Raw genomic sequence first — 19,994 nt, forward strand, 5'->3', positions numbered from 1 at the left:
TTATTTATTTTTGGGACAGAGAGAGACAGAGCATGAACGGGGGAGGGGCAGAGAGAGAGGGAGACACAGAATCGGAAACAGGCTCCAGGCTCTGAGCCATCAGCCCAGAGCCCGACGCGGGGCTCGAACTCCCGGACCGCGAGATCGTGACCTGGCTGAAGTCGGACGCTTAACCGACTGCGCCACCCAGGCGCCCCCAGAGAACATTTTTAATACAGAGAAGTGTGAAAGGTAACAAATACCAACGTTCTTGCCACCAAAACAAACAAATGGTAACCTTATATCATTAGCTACTGATTTTTTTTTCAAGAAACAAAATTTTACATCAAGACATCGATACTACTCATCACGTGCTCTGTCACCTCCTCTGAAGTGCTTTCCCTGACTGTCCTTTGCCCAGAAGATCCCTCTCCTTTTCTTTCTGGGGCCTCTGCTTACTTCCCTTATAGTATCTCCCACAATTTGCGGTCACCTTGTTGATTTGTTGATTTGTCCTCCATTGTAAGGTCATCTCTGTAAAACAGACACTTAGGATTCTTTTTTACCCTGGGCTCCCCTGTCTCTGACATATATTAGGTGCCCAATATGTATCTGTAGAAGAGAGAGGGGAAGGAAGAGGGAGGAGGGGAAGGAGGGAGAGCTTATAGGTTAGTATGAACTCTTCTAAGGAAATGAAAACAGTCTTCAAATAAAGGGATCCCAGCAGGGGAAGGGGACAGCGACTGGGTTCAATTCCACAAATACTCTCTGAGCATCTCCAAAGGACAAGTCTCCGTGGGAGGCACGTGACAGGTCCTGGCCCCAGGGATCTTACTCTCAAGGAAAACCCAACTGCTAATAGCCGGCCCTGGGGTGAGGGTGGTTTGGGGAATGTCTGGTGGATTTAGGAAATCTAGCCCTGGTCAGGCCCCTGGGGCTGGAGACAAGGGTGTCAAAGCCCCTGTCAGTCAGTGTGGAGCAGAGGTGGCTGAGTTGTGACAGGTCTGCAGTGGGACTGGAACTGTAACCAAGGAGACAAAGCAAGGTGAAAGTGTTACCAGCAAATAAAAGAAATTGACATTCAGGAAAGGTGACAAGTTACACATTAAACCACGGAATGGGAGAGGGCCGAACAGCATATCCCCAAAGACCTGCCTTTGTGCTCAGCAGGAAGAAGAAAGCCTCTCCCTTTCAGACATTATTAACGTTTCCCTTCCTGGTACTACTGGGGATGAGCCTTTGGGCAGGGATGTGAGGACTTGGTAGCAAGTGACTTAGGTAGAGGAGCCAACCCTGGCTCATCATCCTAACTGCCCCTCTCCCTGCCAAGCACACCGATACCATTTGTTGAGCAAATGTTTATTGAGCAGCTACTATAAGCCAGGCATTGGGCTAAGGACCAGGGATACAGAAATAAACAAGCCTTCCTAAGAAGGCAAATACAGAAAGAAAAAATACAATACAACACAGCAGAGGTAGGATCGAGTGCCTTGGGTGCTCAGAGAACTCCGGTGAAGTTGTGGGAAGAGAGTTTATGAGGAGATATTTGAGCTAGGCTTTGAAGCCTGAAGAGGAGGATGCAGGCATAGAAGCAGGTGAGAGTTGTGTTCCAGGTAGACAAACAAAAAGCAAAAAAGGCAAGCCTGGAGAAGGAGGGGGAAGGGGGAGGGAGTGGCAGGAGCTAGTTTCTGTGCCTAGAATGTTCAACATTGCCTGGCAGGCTCCTTCTCGTCGTTCAGACCTGAGCTTCCATGGTCACCTCCTCTGAGAGGCCTTCCGTAGCCACCCGTTGGTCAGAGTGTCTGTACCTTACTTTAAGAGACCCCAGCCTATAACGGCGTGGTATTATGTGTGTGTGGCTTAGGTTGAGCTATAACCCAGGGGCAGCTAGCATTTCAATCAAGAATGCACAGTGCAGGGTGAAGGCTGGTAATTAGCCACGAGGCCTGTGTCTGGAGCGTCTGGTATTTGTGTCTAGATCAGTGAGCAACACTTGGCTAAGTAGCCTAGAAAATGTCAGAAGTGGCTTTTTACTGTTAAATTAGACATGAGGTCTGCGAAATTTTCAAGATCTACATGAGACGGTGCCCGCCCCAACCTCAAATCCCTCTGCCCATTGGGGTTCAGCTACTTCTGAGATGCTCAGTATCCAACAGTGTGGCCACTTCCCACCTCAAACATCCTTGTCTTTTCTTTTTTCTGTCTCTTTTCTCTGCCACCACTGTAGCTGGCTCTGCTTAAAGCAGGTCCAATGAGGAGAGCTAACGCCCCCAGGGTCGATCTTCAACTGATAGGACGTGGGAGTCATTGGATAAATACCCCAGTCTCCCAGTCCTTTGGTGGGAAGATTCTGCAGTTTGCCTCACATGGTGTCTCGGAGGGTCTGCAGATGGGTTAAGGTGCAGCCACTCACAGCAATAACTCTCCTTAGCAAACCTTTTGATGTCTCCCTTTGCTGTCTTTTTTCTTTCTTGTTTCATTTTCCCTACTCCCTCACTTATACTTCCTGAACTCATCCATGAAATAACATAGTTATACTCATGCTCTTGTCTCGGGGTCTGCTTATGGGGGGCCCCTAGGTAAGACAATAGATTGGCCCCCTAAAATGCACTGAAAACATTCACCTGCCTTTGTATGCAGAGTATAAGAAACCAGTAGAGTCCGTAGGCTTTACCCAATTGGGGTGATGCTCTAAGCCAATTCCCAAGTGGTGCTATCAGCCAGTAAATTCTAGAAGATTCTGGTTGCTGGTGGGCTATCAGGGTAGTAAGAATCCTACCTCTGGAATCTTGGTGTTTGTTGGAGCACTTGAAAGGCCAGAGAGCTGGGATTTCCTTGAGCCTACAGAATAGGTGTATGAATTGGTTTTGTGCTTGCCTCTTGGAGAAGTTTACTTGATGAATATCTCCGTGAGGGCATAATTTGGCCTGCAACTGCCTCTCTTATGACATTGTTGTGAAATCATGGGGAGTAGTCAATTAGAAAGAACCTAAGAGTTGTCGTTGACCAAATTGGCTAATCCAGTTTACAACACCACTTAGGGTAACCTTCCAAAAGCATTTGTATAATCTTACTTTAATTTTCCAAACGGGACTTATTGTTTTTTTTTTTATATTCTTTTTATTGGGGCAGTTGGGTGGCTCAGTTGGTTAAGCGTCCGACTTTGGCTCAGGTCACGATCTCACGGTTCATGGGTTTGAGCCCCTCATCGGGCTCTGTGTGGATAGTTCAGAGCCTGGAGCCTGATTCAGATTCTGTGTGTGTGTCTCTCTCTCAAAAATAAATAAACATTAAAAAATATTCTTTTTAATTATCTACCTCCATATCCTCTCTAATCCCATCCCTTAATGAAAGGTAAGCTCCATATCTTGTTAGTCTCTGTCTTCTCCAGCACACACAACAATACCCAGCACTTAGTACAACAATGCCTGGCTCAACAAATGTTCTGTTAAATGTTGAAGAGTGACAGCAGGTACAGCTGAGGACAAATAATGGGGAGCCTTGCACTCTCTCAAGCAGAGAGTTTGCACATTACCTTTTGAGCCTATAATTAGGCTGTTGAGGTCATGGACATGTCTGAGAATCTGAACAAAGCTATGAGCCACTGCCTTCCCCAGAAAATATGCACACATAGTGATACACATAAAATTATACCTGTGATTTCAGGGAATGTATAGACCACAGGTTCAAAATTCCTGCTTGTAGCCATGTGCAAGCCAGAAAAGGCTTTTGAACACATATGTGACAAATACAGCTTTGTGTTGTAAGATAATAACTCTCATGGTCATACAACGATGGAAGAGGAAGGACTAGGAGGCTGGGGTACCGGTAGAAGGCCTTGAGACAGGCCAAGAGGAAGAGCATGTGGGTGTCAATTTAGGCAGTGTCAAGCAAATGGAGAGGAGTGGGGGTTTGGGGAAAACATTTCTAAAATAGCAACTATAAGATTTAATCATTGACCAGTTGGTGGAAGTGAGAGACAGAGAAGAGGCAAGGTAGCTGTGAAAGTTCTGGCCCAGGACCCTCATGGATGACGACAACCTGAATCACGGAAGGGATGGTGTGTCCCCTCCTGTGGTGAGCCCTAAGTGAAAGCCTGACCTTCAGGGCTGGGTCCTAACCACAGACTTCGGTCTGCCCTCAGGCTGCCCTGCAGTTTCTAGGAAATAGCCTGAACCAAAGGGCATGGGTAGGAGGGAAAAAACCTGCTTCTTCTGCTTTCCCCCTTTTGCTGAATCTTTGTTGGAGGAATCAACTCTCTAGTATTGAAGTGCATGTAAAATATAGAAGTCAGAGGGTGAACAGGTCAGAAAGCTTAGCCTTTTCTTAGACATCTGTGGCTTAAAGCAGTCTTTGGCTCATGCCAGCCGCATAACTATTGTTGAACTCTTGGTGCAACTATGAGGCAGCCCCAGTGTGTGCACTGGATCCTAGTCCTTCTCACCCATTCAAAGACATTGCACCTGTAATTCTATACCTCTTTCTCCTGCATCATCAATTTTTGCCCTCCACTGGACTATTTCAACCATCACAGCAAACATGCTATTGTTTTTCCAACTTGAAAATATTCTCTGTTCTTCTCAACGCAGCTTCTGCCCCTCTTTTTTATTCTGCTTTATTGCAATGTTCCTTGAAAGAGTTGTCCATATTTACTGTATGTGATTTGTTTTCTGCCCATCACTCTTGAACCCAAATATAACAGACTTTCATTCCTACCATGACACCCAAGGCCCTTAGCAGAATCACTGATGGTCTCTACATCACTAAATCCCTTGGTCAGTTGCCCCTCATTGTATAATTGGGCCTCTCTGCAGCACACCTGACATAATTACTCATTCTTTCCTGGACATCACTCACTTCTCATTTTCCTGCTATCTCTGGATGTTTCTTCCTAGTCTCCTTTGCTGGTTTTCCCTTATTTCCTGGACCTCTAAATGTTGGAGAATCCTGGGGATCAGTCCCAGTACTCACTTCTTTTCTACCTGTATCTCCCCTGAAGATCCTCAGGCCTCAAAGCTTTAAATACTTTCAGTGTGCTCATGCCTCCTAAATTTACATTTCTAGCCAAGCCTTCTCCCTTGAATTTCATATTTTTGTATCCAACCATCTGATTCCACTTGAGTATCTACTAAACATTTCCAATTATCATGTTCAAAGTGAGCTACTACAACCTCCTTTCCTGCCTCTACAAACCTGCTCTTCTCATCTTAGTAAATGGGTTTCCCATTGTTCCAGTTGCTCAGGACAAAAACCTTTGAGTATCCTTGACCTTCTTTCTCACCCCATATCTGATCCTTTGGGCTCCGTCTTAGCACTTCCTCTTTTACATGCTGAGCCTTTCCTAGTGGGATCCTTGTCTTCTAACAAGTCTCTTTGCTTCTTCCATTGCCTTCTTCTATCTATCTACTACATAGTAACTAGAGGGAACCTGGTAAATCATAAGTCAGTCATGTCACTCTTATTGTTTAAACCCTCCTATGGCTTCCCATCTTATTCAGAGTAAAAGCTAAAGTCCTTACAATGACCTCCAAAGTCCTTCATAAACTGCCCCCAATTTCCTCTCTGACCTCATCTTCTACTATTCTCCCATCACTCATCTGCTCTAGCTCCACTGGCCTCCTTCCTCTTCCTTAAACGTACTGGGTGTGTCTCTGCCTCATGGCTTTGCATTTACTGTTCCATTCACCTAGAATGCTCTTCCTCTGGATATCTGTATGACTTGCTCTCACCTCCTTCACGTCTTTATGCATATGTCACTTTCCCTTTGAGACTTTAGCTGGATATCTTATATAAAATTATAACCCTCTCCCCTAAAGAGTCTCTATTCCTCTTTCTTCATGTATTTTCTCTAACATTTTTCATTATTAAACACATAATATGTTTTACTTAGTCATTTTGCCAATTTTCTATCTTTCCCACTAAGATATAAGCACCACACATACAGTGATTTTTGCTCTTTGTTTACTGCTATATCTCTAGTGCCAAGAAAGTGCCTCAAATTATTAGTGGATCCTTAATAAATATTTTTCAGAAAATGTATACATTATAGTTCTAGATCAGAGCCTAAATGACAGTTCTAAAAATTATTAAAATATGTATATATATATGTGTGTATATATACATATATATACATATTTTAATAATTTTTAGAACTGTCATTTAGCATATATAGCATATAATGTCATTTAGCATTTAGCATAATGTAGCATATATAATGTAGCATATATATATGTGTGTATATATATACACACACATATATATATGCTACATTATATATGCTACATTATACATATATATACATATATGTATATATATATACACGTATATATATATGCTACACATATATATATACATATATATATATATATATATATATATATATATATATATATGCTACATTCTGCCTCTCCCTTCAATGAAGTGGCTTGTATGAGATCTGTGTACCCACAAGACCAAAAAGAAAATCTAGATAAAATATAATATTCTGGTTGAGGGCATTGGAGAGCTTCAAAAACAGCCAGACATTGAGAGGATGTCTTGAAAACACCTTGACCTCCTAGTTAGAACTTTTGGGGGTCTATACCCTAAGAGTAAGAATATTAGGGGTAGATCAAGACTTAAAAAGTCTCAAGCTACCTTTGAGTCATCTCAGTCCCTAACTGGATTGAGGTGATCTGCCCTGCTCTCACTGCCTTCCAGAGAATAGACTAAAACTTTTCTGCAGGAAGATAACTTTGTCCAGAGCCTCTGTAATTGTTCTTACACAGATCTGGTACAGAATAAAATTTCCTAGCACACAAAGGAAGAGGACAAAGATAACAGAAACAAATCCACGGATGAGCCAGATATTAGCATTATTAGACGTGGATTTTAAAATAAACATGATAAAATGTTCAAGAAAATAATTGTCAAGATGGAGAATTTCATCAGAGAATTTGAATGTATTACTAACATTGAAGATTCTACCACTGAAAAAATAATGTCAAATAAACAGCATAATGGATGAAAGTGAGGAGAGGGTTATTTTACTGGAATATAGGCCAAAGTGGAGATGCAAAGTAGGAAAAAAAAAAAAGGCAAAGGGTCATGAGTACGGTGAAAAGTTCTAAAATGTGTAGGTTTGTAGTCCCAGAAGTTGAGAATAGAGGGAATTAGTGGAAGGATTATCTGAAAAAATAAAGGCCTAGAATTTTCAAAATTGGTGAATATCACACCAAATATTCAAGCAACACTACAAACCCCAAGCAATATAAATACAAATGAAATAACACCCAACCACATTCTACTCAAACATCTGAAAGTTAAAAACAAAGAGAACATCTTAAAAGCAGCCATAGTAAAAAAAAAGAGACATTATACTTAAAAGACCACCAATAAGTCTGAGAGCTGACTTCTTAACATAAATGATGGAAGGAAGAAGACAAGGAATGCCATCTTTAAAGTGCTTAAAGAATATAACAACCAACCTAGGATACTCCTTAAAAATATGCTTCAAGGTGAAGGAAAAATAAAGATGTTTTTAGGAAAATAAGTATTTCACTGCAATCAGACCCACAGTAAAAAAACTTAAGGCAGCTCTTCTCAGGAAGAAGGAAATGAAGGAAAGAAATATTAAAAATGGAAAAGGTGGATAAATATAAAAAACTTGAATATAAAAAACAACACTTATGATAGAACAAGCAGACAAAAAAAATCAGTAAGAATATGGAAGCTCTGCCATCATGATGAACAAATTTGAACTAATTGACATATATTGGACATTTCATCCAATGACTTCAGAATATACCATTTTCTAAAATACCATGAAATGTCTACAGAATTACCATAGGCTAACCTATAAAAGCAACTCACAAAAAATTCTAAAAGATTAAAATAAATCAGAATCTTTTCTCTGATCACATTGTAAGCCAGAAATCAATAACACAAAGATAACTAGATAACCCCCACATGTTTAGAAATGAAGTACATTAAGTAAAACACTATAAACAACCAATAAGTGAAAGAAGAATCTGCAATAGAAATTAGAAAATATTGATAATTAAATGATAATAAAAATGTGGTAAATCAAAAATTATAAGGTGTTTAGAGGAAAATTTGTATCCTTGATTGTATGTATTATAAAATAAGAAAGACTGAAAGCAAATGATCTAAGAATTAATCTCAAGATTTTAAAAATCAAGTGTAAATTAAGTCCTAAGAAAGTAGAGGAATGAAATAATGGAGATTGGAGTAGAAATTCTTTAAATAGGAAATAAATGTGGATAAGAGAAAATCAACAAAGCTAAAAATTGGTTCTCAAAACAGACTAATAAATTTTAGCAAGATATATATATATATATATATATATATATATACACACACACACACACACACACAAATATATATATACAAGATTTGTATATATATATATTTGTATATACATTTGTATATATTTCATGAATAAAATGAATTTCATGTATAAAATGAGGAACACCATTATAGATCCTACAGATTTTAAAAAGATGAGAGATTATAATCTTTGTGCTCATATAGTAGAAAATTTAAATGAAATGAACAAATTCTTTAAAAATAAAATTTTTAAGTTCAACAAAAATGGAAAATCTGAATAATTCTCTTTATATATTAAGGAATTTAAATCTGTAATTTCCAGGCCTAAATGGCTTTGTTGTTGAATGCTATCAAAGATTTAAGGAAGAAATTAAAATACCAATCTTACCTAAACTCTCCCAGGGAACAGAAAAAGGGTAAACACTGCCCAACTTTTTAGTTACAATTTCAGATACAAAATATAATAAGGAAATTATAAAAAATAAAAATACAGGCCCATATCTCTCACAAATACATGTACAAAAAGTCTTAAATAAAATACTAGCCAAATCGAACCCAGAACTACACTGGGGTACTGGTCAGAGTAGTAAGGCATGGAAAAGAAATAGAAAATGTAAGAATTAAAAGTGAAATAAAATTGCCACTATTGGCAGGAATCATGACTTTCTAAGTAGAAAATACAAAACATACACACAAATAAACTATTAGAACTAATAAGTGCATTTAGTAAGATCTCTGGATATAAAGCCAATATATAAACCAAATGTACCTCTCTTACATTAGAACCAAACAATTAGAAAACGTACTTTTTAAAAAGATATCATTTATAATAGCATTTAAAAAATCACATTCCTGGGGCACCTGGGTGGCTCAGTCGGTTGAGCATCTGACTTCAGCTCAGGTCATAATCTCACAGTCCGTGAGTTCGAGCCCTCTGTTGGGCTCTGTGCTGTCAGTTCAGAGCCTGGAGCTTGCTTTGGATTCTGTGTCTCCCTCTCTCTCTGCCCCTCCCCAACTCACGCTCTGTCTCTATCAAAAAATTAGTAAATGTTAAAAAAATTACATTCCTAAAACTAAATATAGCAAAAGATGTGCAAAAAATCTTTACATAGAAAATTACACAAAGTTATTGAGGGAAAATAAAATCCAAATAAATGGAGGGATATACAATGTATATAAATTATAAGAGTCAATATTGTAAAGAGGTCGATTATTCATGAAGTGATCTATATTTTCAGTGTCATTCCAGTCAGATACCCAGCAGGTTTTTAAAGAAATTGACAAGCTGATTCTAAAATTTATATGGAAATGCAAAGGCTCAATAAAAGCCAAACAATACTGAAGTAGAAAAACCAAACTTGAGGACTTATAAGCAGGTGTCAAGAGTTTTCATAAATTTCAAGTAATTAAGACTGTATACTCACTTCTTTTTTAAAAAAATGTTTGAAAGTGCATGCATGTGAGTGGGGGAGGGGCAGAGAGAGAGGGAGAAAGAGAATCCCAAGCAGGCCCCATGCTGTCAGTGCAGAGCCCAAAGTGGGGTTCAGTCCCACAAACTGTGAGATCATGCCCTGAGCCAAAATCAAGAGTCGGATGCTTAACTGACTGAGTCACTCAGGTGCCCCAGAGAGCAAGTACACTTCCAAATAACACATGAGTCGGGGCGCCTGGGTGGCTCAGTCAGTTGGGCGTCCGACTTCGGCTCAGGTCATGATCTCGCGGTCCCTGAGTTTGAGCCCCGCGTCGGGCTCTGTGCTGACAGCTCAGAGCCTGGAGCCTGTTTCCGATTCTGTGTCTCCCTCTCTCTCTGACCTTCCCCCATTCATGCTCTGTCTCTCTCTGTCTCAAAAATGAATAAACGTTAAAAAAAATTTTTTTTTAAAAAGAAAACAAATAACACATGGGTCAAAGAAGAAATCTCAAAAGAAATTTTAAACTGTGTTGAATGAAATGAAAATGAAGACACAGCTTATCATAATTTGTGGGATGCAATGAAAGCAGTGCTCAGAGGGATATTTATAACATTGAATGCACATACTAGAAAAAAAAGAAACATCTAAAATCAATAATCTAAATTTTCACATTAGGAAGCTAGACAAAGAAGTGCAAATCAAATCCAAAGTAAGCAGAAGAAAAGAAATAATAAAAATTAGAGCAGAAATAAATGACATTGGAAACAGAATATCAAGAGAACATCAATAAAACCAAAAGCTGGTTCTTGGACAAGATCAATAAAATCAATACGCCAAGCTAACTAAGAAAAAAGAGAGAGAGAGGACACAAATTACTAATATCAGAAATGAAAAAGGATACATTACTACAGGTCCTATGGACATTAAAAGAATAATCAAGGAATACTATGAACAACTAACTCCATGCACCAATTCCTAGAAAAAACACAATCTGCCAGAACTCACACAATAAAAAGTAGACAATCCGAATAGGCCTATATCTATTAAGGAAAACTAATCGATAATTAATAACTCTCCAAAACAGAAAACACCAGGTCCAGATGAGTTCACTGGTGAATTTTACCAAACATTTAAGGAAGAAATAATATCAGTTCTCTAAAATTTCTTTCAGAAGATAGAAGCAGAGGGAATACATCCTAATTCATTCTATGAAGTCAGCATTAAACTAATATCAAAATCAGACAAAGACATTATAAGAAAACACAGTATGGTATTGGTACAAGGACAGAAAACTAGAGCAATGGAACAGTACAGAGAAACAGACCCACACACATGAGGTTACTTGATTTATGATGATGTAACTTCCATGAAGTAGGAGACAGTTGCCTTTCCAGTATATAGGACTGGGTCAATTGGATATCCATTCACAGAAAGCATTTCCAGCTTGAATAACTAAATGTGAAAGGTAAAATAATAAATATTTTCCAAGGAAACAGGGGAATATTTTTATAACCTTGGAGTAGGCAAATATTTCTCAAACACATCATAGAACTAACCATAAAGAAAAATATTTATAAATTAGACTGCATTAAAGTTAAGGGCTTCTGGTCATCAAAAGACACCATTAAGAGAGTGTAAAGTCAACGAAGAACATATTTTCAATACCCATATCCAACAGGGACTTACATCCAGAATATATAAAGGCACTGTAGAAAAAGTGCTTAATATCAGTTGTCATCAGGAAATACAAATTAACCACAATGGAGATACTATTCCGCACCTACCAGAATGACTAAAATTAAAATTCATCAAGCTCTATACATATGCCTTGTACATTTTCTGTATATAGCTTTCAAAAAAATCAACTGCAAAATTAGCTACATATTATTTTTGTGTTATTTTTATCAACATTATTAAGGTAAAATTCATGTATAATAAAATGCATCCATTTTAAGAGTATAGTTTGATGAGTCTAGACCGGGGTCAGGAAACTATGGCTCTTGAGCCAAATCCAGCCACATCCATTTGCATACATATAATTTATGTCTGTTTTCATGTTATAGTGATAAAACTGAGTAGTTGTAACAGAGACTATGAGGTCCTCAAATCATAAAACATTTCTTTTCTGAACCTTTATAGAAAAGTTTGCTGGACTCCAGCCACCACCACAATTCTGTCATCCCCAAAAGCTCCTCCTTATCTCTTTACTTCAACTCCCACCTAATTCAGTCCCTAATTAACATTTATTGAGCACCTACTATGTGTGCCTGGTGTTGGGCTAGGTGATTTATGCACCTCATCTACTCCCTCAGAGAGATACACGTTCGTAATATCTATGTGCAGCTGCATGTAAATACGTGCCTTTTCCACAGAAGTCGCCCATGACCAGGGTGAGGTTCTGTCCACCATCCACTGTACCGTGAAGGCAGAGACCAGCTGAGGGCGAGCTGCTAGGCACACCTACCTCCCTCACAACCAGCCCCAGGCCTCCAGGGTTTCAGGAGCTTCTCACTCAGCTCACCTGTCTGCTTGCTCACTGAAGAACGGGTTGCAGATTTCCATCTTAGGGTAAATGATTTGATCCTTTTCTCTGACTCTCAACAAATAAGCAAACTTGCACAAACCAGCCAAGACGAATCACAGAGGACCCATCTCTAAACGTGGGAAATCAGCACTGCTATTTTTAGGTAACCCACTTGCTCTGCTATCTCACCCCTCTGTGGATAGATTCCTTCTGCTTGCACAGGACTTGCTGGGAGGAAGCAGGCTTCCCGGGCACTCTTTCCTTCCCAGCCACTCTGGTATATGTCCCCATATCACCCCTTGGTATCCCCACGCCCAGGCCTTCAGGTCTCTGTCCAGCTTTCAAAGGCGTGTGAGATGGAAAGCAGCAATACCTGACCTCCAATCTGCATCTGGAGCAGAAGCAACACCTTCTGTAGTCTCCACTTGCTTAATGTCAAAAAGGAACCTGGATACATGCAGGGTAAAATGGCACCTTGTGGGCACTGCCATTCTTCTGCCATACTTAGCACGGAATACTTAGATACCCCAGTACTCTAGTGGTGCACTATTAAAAATTAGAGAAACATTTAGAGGCAGGCTGGATGCCAGCCAAAGAGAGTTGTTTGGGTATACATTTCCTCATTCAGCATATATTCATAGAACACTCATCAGTAGGTCCCCGGTACCCTATTAAGTGCAGGGGACACAAAGATAAGGAAGACATGGTCCTTGGCCTCAAGAAACTCACAAGCTAGTACACAGGCTACAAATCACTACTTTAACAGCAGGAAGAGCAACAACAAAGAGCTTTGAGGAAAGAAACAACAGTGAAGAACAGGCCTCAGCAGGCAGGAGGCTCCCACAGAGCAAGGGAGCACCCTGCAGTCCAACTCTGCTTACCAGGAGAAGGTGGAGGGAGGTGGGTGGGTCTGCCCAGGAGGAGGCATGGCCGTGAGCCCCTGCACGCAGCCGCTGATTGACTGCCCTGTCTCTAATGAAGACAGACCTAAGGAAGTGGGCAAACTCTACACAAGCACAATGTGGATGGCTTAGCGGTGTCGCCAGGGGAATGGGTTGCCCAACCTTCCTTTGTGGGGTCTCTAAGATAGGAAATGAGATGACAGCCTCAAAGTCTCAGATCTCGGGAAAAATGGTGGTACCCTTCCTGCAGAATAGTTAAAGCTCCTGCATGTGACATACTGAAGAATATGCCTTGAGAATCTTAGGGCAGAATTAGGGAACTTAGGCAAAGGAACACACAAGAAGACAATATATATTGTCCAATGTGCATTATCCATTTAACAGTGGTTAAGGACAGGCAGAGCTGGAATCAGGCCAACCTTGGGTTCAAAACTTAGCTTTACCACTTTTTACTTGCTGTGTGACTATGGGCAAGTTATTAAACCTCTCTGGGCCCCAATCTCCTTATCCATAAAAAAAGGGGGCTAAAATACCTTTCCCAAAGTTATAAGAATCAATAAGGCAAATGTGTGTTAATCTCCTTGCCCCTGTCTCACACTTGTGGAGTGAATGAATGGATCGGTGAGTGAAGTGCTATTGACAGGTGGTAAACACTCAAAAAGTGCTCCTTGTCATTATTACCACCACTCAAATTCCTACCCACTGACCTCTGTCCCACCCAGGGCTTACCCATGACTGGCTACACTATACATGTTTCAGAGCACTGTTCATGGACTGTCTGCTAATCAGCACGTTTCTTCTCTTGTGTCCTTTCCCCTTGGACTTTGGACCCAGGCCTCCTTCCTAATTCCAGCCAACAATTTTCTGCGATGAGCAGGAAGGATCCTGGCCTGTACCTCTATCTCCATCTCTGTTCCTCTCCCCTCCTCCCTGCTTTATTTTGGCCCAGGAATGTGTCCCCAGCATGTCAACAGCAGTGGGAAGTAACCTAATTAGTAGTTATTTGATAGACTGCCCACCCTCATGTCCCACTGGCAATCCAGCAGCCTTTTTCTGCAGACAGGAAAATATTTCCTTGCTAATTAATCTGAGCACAGGGATTTGAGTTTGGACCAAGGCAGGGAAATCCATCTCCACGAGTCTTGTTCAATTGCATCTGTTTCCCTGCAATCATTTCCTTCCCCTGACTCCCCCTGCTCCAACCCACCCCTCTCGCATCTCATCTTCTACCTTTATTAAGGCTGGTTACCCTGATGACTTTTCCACATGCCCCTGGTGGCCCTTCTCATGAAAAGGCTGCTCTCAGAAGACTTGCTTTGGGTTGATTTTCCTCCAGCATCAGGAGCTGCCCAAGGATAGGCGAGTTCATGCCCCTCAGCTCAGGCTGGATGAGACACCAATGGCCCTGTGTGTTCTGCTCCCAGGTCCCATCAGAATAGCACACACCTCACTGCAGTGCCCCCTGCCCCCGCAATCCACACTCCCAAACAAATACAGACATCTCACTGTCGTTTTAAATAAGGTTCAGCTTCTGTCCCTAGGCCCTGCCCCGGTCCTCTGAAGAATTGTCTATTTGCATCCGAAGAGGTTCCTAAGAAAGGGGCAACCATCCACATTATTTCACACATGTTTTCTTCCTAGTAGCTTCTGCCCTGTCTGCTTATGACCCCAGTATGCACACTGGACAAGGGCAGCAGAAAGGGGGACTTTGTGTTGATGGGTGTCTGTGAAGGAAAGGAGGGTCATCCACAACAAGGTGGTGATGAATTCCTTTCTGTTGGATGAGCCTGGGATCAATGGAAAGAAAGCTGTCTTTGCCCAGTATTAACTTATTAGACAAACATGAAGATTTCACATGAGTGTGTTGTAATGCAGCAAATGACCTATTGTTTTTGCTTGCCCAACATACCCTTTTCTGGTAACTGCACTCCCATGTTGCATTGGAGAACTGTCTCACGCCTATTAGTTGCAGCCTTGGTACTGTCAGTAACATGACTTAAGCCACCTAAAGCCAACAGGATGCTCTCTCCATGGTGCTGAGTCTTGGACCAGGTGCCCCAAAGACTGAAAACAGCTAACCATGCAGATCTTTGGCTGCCCTAGCCTTTGGCCTGAGGTTTGGCCCTTCCCATGAGCAACCCATCTTTCCAGTACATTCCAGTTTTGCTTGAGTTTGTTCAGTTTCTATTGTTTGCAACCAGACAATGATGGACATGAGGATTAGATGGCCTGGACAGTCTAACCCTCCTCTCCCCCTCTTATCTCCTACGACCAGGTTGGTGGGGATGCTCTTTATTCAGAGATTGAGAGGTTTTAGAAGGAAATGATGAAATAGGAGGCTAGAGTTTAACATTATCCTTCCATTATCATGTCCCTGAGTCTCTTCCTTCCCAGACTATTTCTCAGAAATTTTCTCCACCTCCCTTGGAAACCACAGCCGCCCACACAGGAGGGGTTCCCTCTCTCTCTCTGGCTCCATCCTTCCTGCCACTGTGCAGTGTCCCCCCCCCCATCTGAGCCTATCATTCTGGAGTGGTAGACCACTGACAAGATGGTCAGGAGGGACTTGAATCCACCCAAATGCAATCCACCCAAACTGGGAGGACAAAGGGACTCTGGGCCCTGTGGTGGATGCAGGTCCTTCTGGATGGAGCCCCTCTTAAGCAGGTAAATCAGTGTAAGCTGCAGGGAAGGCAGCTGATTCATCTACTGGCCCATTAAAGTAGACACATATATAACTCCCCAAAAGTTATTAATTCGGGGGATAACACAATCTAAACCCAACTTGAAAATAGTAATGTCTTCTCATTTATCATGGTATCTTGCCCTTCCCTCCAATGGTGCTTTCTAGTATTTGAATGTAGGATTTGTCTTCTTTTTTTTACTCTATCTGGGTCCCACCTATAAAACAAATGCACCACACTGGCCTTAACATTCGTTTTCATTGTTCTCAAGGATGAGCTCTGGACTCTACTAAATTCTAAAGGTTCCACGGTCTCCCTCTGGGAGACTTTGCCAATTCTTCCAGAGCTGGAGGAAGGATTCATTAAAAGGGAGGAACAATTTCCTAACGACAAATTTATGTTATCCCTACTTCCAGGAGAGAAACGGCAGAATTTCACTATTTTTTTTTTTTTTTGAGAGAGCGAGCGAGCGAGCACGCACGCGTGCACAGGATAGAGGAGCAGAGGGAGAGGGAGAGAATCTTAAGCAGGCTTCATGCTCAGAGCAGAGCTCAGTGCAGGGCTCAGCCCCACAACCCTGGGATCATGACCCGAGCTGAAATCAAGAGATAAACATTCAACCGACTGAGCCACCCAGGTGCCCCTTAAGAATTCCACTATTTAAAGAGCATGCTAATAAATCCAGATTGGTTCCACTTATTTCCAGTGCTAGTGAGGTAAAATCTGGATCATTTTCCTGTCCTTGAGGCAGGGCCACGTGAGGCTTCCCTGACTGGGAAGTATTTCCTGAGGACACCTTCAGAGACTATTCTCACCTGCTCAGGACCCATGACTCCCTTGATGACACTGCTTTCCTTGCGTACCAGCTACCTAAAGAATAAAGCTCCTCTAGACCTAAACAACATACAGTTCTCATTGTTCTCTTGGTCAGGGCTAAATTCCTCCTAAGGGGGAAGAGACATTTTCCAGGTGGTGTTTGCGAATCTCTTTTCACCAAGATGTTAACTTTAATTTCAGTCTGAATCTCTGTCTGAGGTGACAGCATGATAAAGCCATGAGAGCTCATTTGATGAACTAAGAACTTGAGTGGCTCACCCCTGAGGTGCCATTAGCAAAGAGGTCAAGGGCACAGGCTCCAGAGTCTAACCGCCTAGGTCCAAATCCCGGCTCAGCTACTACTTGCTGCATGGGTTATCTGTTGCAGCATGACCGACTATCCCCACACTCAGCAGCTTCAAACAACACTATCTCTTAGTTCCGTGGATCTGGGACCCACCTAGCTGGGTCCTCTGGCTCAGCATCACTCAAAAGCCTGCGGGTGAGGTGTCCAACCAGCTGTAGCGGTCATGTCAGGTCTCCGCTGGGGGTGATTCACCTCCCAACTCGCTCACATGGTTGTCAGCAGGTTTCCGTTCATTGTGGGCTGTTGGCCAGAGGCCACCCTAAGTCCCTGAGGCTTCTCCATTGGGCAGCTCGCAATATGGCAGCTTGCTTTGTCAGAGCAAGTGACCCAAGAAGAGCTGGGAAGAGAGAAGTGGAAGGAGTGAGCATGACAAAGGTCACAGTCTTCTATGACCTAATTTCTGAAGTGACATCCCATCACTTTTGTCACATTCTGTTCATCAGAAGTCACTAGACCCAGCCCACACCCAAGGCGTGAATACCAGAGGTGGAGATTAGTGAGGGCATCTCAGAGGCTGCCTACTCAACTAGTCATTTGACTTGAGCAAATTATCCAACTGCTCAGTGCCTCAGTCTCTCCAGCTGTAAAATGGGGAGGTTGAGAATTAATAGTACGTAGCCTCTAGGGATAGTGTATGGATTAAGTATATGAATGCAGGTAAGGAACGAAGAACAGTGCCTGGGCAGAGTATGTGCTCAACACCTGCCAGCAACTGCAAGTATCAGAGGACAGGAGAAGTAACAGAGAGTGGGCTTGAGATCCTAGTGTGCACCCATCAGACTAGGTTCCTACCTGCTCTGCTGCTGCTGCAGATGGCATTCCGGTAGCACAGAGCGGGAGGGGAGGGGGGGCTGCAGGTTGATAGGTCATCAGGATGAGGATGGGGGGCGGAGGGGGAGGAGGACCCTGGCAAGCTTGGGCTACTGCTGGAGCCCAGGTCTTTGCCTCCTAAATGGGCCCAGTGTTCAGGTTTACCTCCCCTGTGGGATCTACGTAGTTGGAGCCATCCCTGGGTCCTAAGAACGGTGCAAAGTGCCCCACATGCGTTATCTCATTTAATTTTCACAACATCCCTGTCAAGTAGGACTCTTACTACCCTCAGTGTACAGACGGTGCAACTCCTCTGGGGGAGGATGGTAAACTGGGGATTTAGAGATTGCAAACTGAAGCTCAGACAGGTTAAAAAACTTGCCCGGGGTCACACAGCTCTGAAGTTGCATAATGAGGGCTCAAACTGAGGTCTGTCTGACTCAAAGCTTGTTTCCACCAGGCGAATAGGCAGGGGCCAGCAGAGCACAGAGAACGCATTCACAGCATCTCCATTCCCTCACGCTTTGAATCCCGTGGCCTGGCCTCCTCAGTGTGACAAGCAGATTCTGTGGCCTCTCTGGATCTGCACACGCCCTTACCCATCTCCCCTGTTCCACTCCTGCAATCCAAATGTGGCCTTTACTAGGGTCGGGATCCGTACGACCTGTCTCAGCCCCCTCAGCCCCTCACACCACCTATCTTAATAGCAATCTCAACATCGCTCCAAAAACCTTATTCTGCTCCTTTAGATTTCTCGCAGTGGGCACAATCTGACTCCACATGCTTCCCAAAGTCACCTTTTTTCTCCACCCTCGCATTAAACCTCCTTCTTGAGATTATATTCATCTATCTTGAGCTCATGAGCTGGCCCTGCTGACCCCCCATCCTTCGAACATCACTGAGATCCTCCCTCCCACTGACCACTAAGTCTAGCCCCCGTATCATGAACCCCCACACCACACCAAAGGGATGGTGGGTCCCTGACAAGAGGCCCTCCTGGAGGAGAGGAGAATTTTCTCTGCCCCATCACCAAGATGGAAGAGAAGGCCAAAGGCCCAGAGGAGGGACAAGAGAATGATGGAGACCTCGGTTTAGACAGGAGGGGAGAGAGTGTGCTCCAGGGGGGCTATAAATTCCCTTCTAATTCCAAATAATTCCGATTACACGGATGAGTAGTTTTCAATCAGGAAGATAATCTCAGAGATAGATGGCGGGATAATTGTTCGTAGCGCCGACGTAAATATTGTGTCGTTTCTATTAATCTCCGCGAATCGGCTGTCAGAGGTGTCACTCATTCATCACAACAAATTAAAAATAAAATTTTAAGAGAGAAAGTCACGCCTGGGGGTGGGGAGGAAGAGGCTGGAGTCACTGCGGGAACTGTGAATAAGAGGGGGAGGTGCAGCCAGCAAGCTGTTGCCGGAAATAAATTTGGCTTACCTATTTAATATATTTATTTATGAAAGCAAATGGTAACAAGGGCTGTAGATCTCTATTAACCTCCCTATAGGGTGTGCACACATGTGAGCATGTGCGTGCGTGCACATGCACGGGGGGCCGTCCTGCTAACACTGCCCTGAAGTGAGACAGATCTTCAGACCTGTGTGGACCAGAGCACGTGCATCCTGGAGGCAGGTCACCTGGGTTCTGCACACCCTGGCCTCACACAGCCAAAAAAGGGTGGTGGGGCAGGGGGAGATCTGGGCAGTGAGACCCCCATTCATAGCAGAGATCAACATGGAGAGGGGTGCCTGGGTGGCTCAGTCAGTTAACATCTGAGTCTTGATTTCAGCTCAGGTCATGCTCTCGTGGACATAGGGTCAAGCCCCATGTCGAGCTCTGCACTGGGTGTGGAGCCTGCTTGAGATTCTGTCTCTTCCTCTCCCTCTGCCCCTTCCTTTCTTACAGCCTCTTTCTCTCTAAAAAAACAAAACAAAACAAAAAAAAAACAAACAAAAAACAAAAAACCCAAAAAACAAAACATGGAGAGAAGCAGTAACTGGACCCAAGGTGGTATTCCTAAAACTGGCTAGGGATGTTCTGCAATGTTGTGGTCTTGCAGGGTTACTCAGGCATCTAGGGGCATAAATCCAGAGTGAAGACTCTTGGCAGGTATCCCCAAGAGGCAAGAATAAGAGCTCACTCCTTTGTTTTCCTCTTATTAGATTCCTC

This window comes from Lynx rufus, unplaced genomic scaffold, assembly GCF_022079265.1.
Source record: "Lynx rufus isolate CCGP_SWC_20201006 ecotype Redwood Valley unplaced genomic scaffold, mLynRuf1.p SCAF_17, whole genome shotgun sequence".
Lineage (NCBI taxonomy): Eukaryota > Metazoa > Chordata > Mammalia > Carnivora > Felidae > Lynx > Lynx rufus.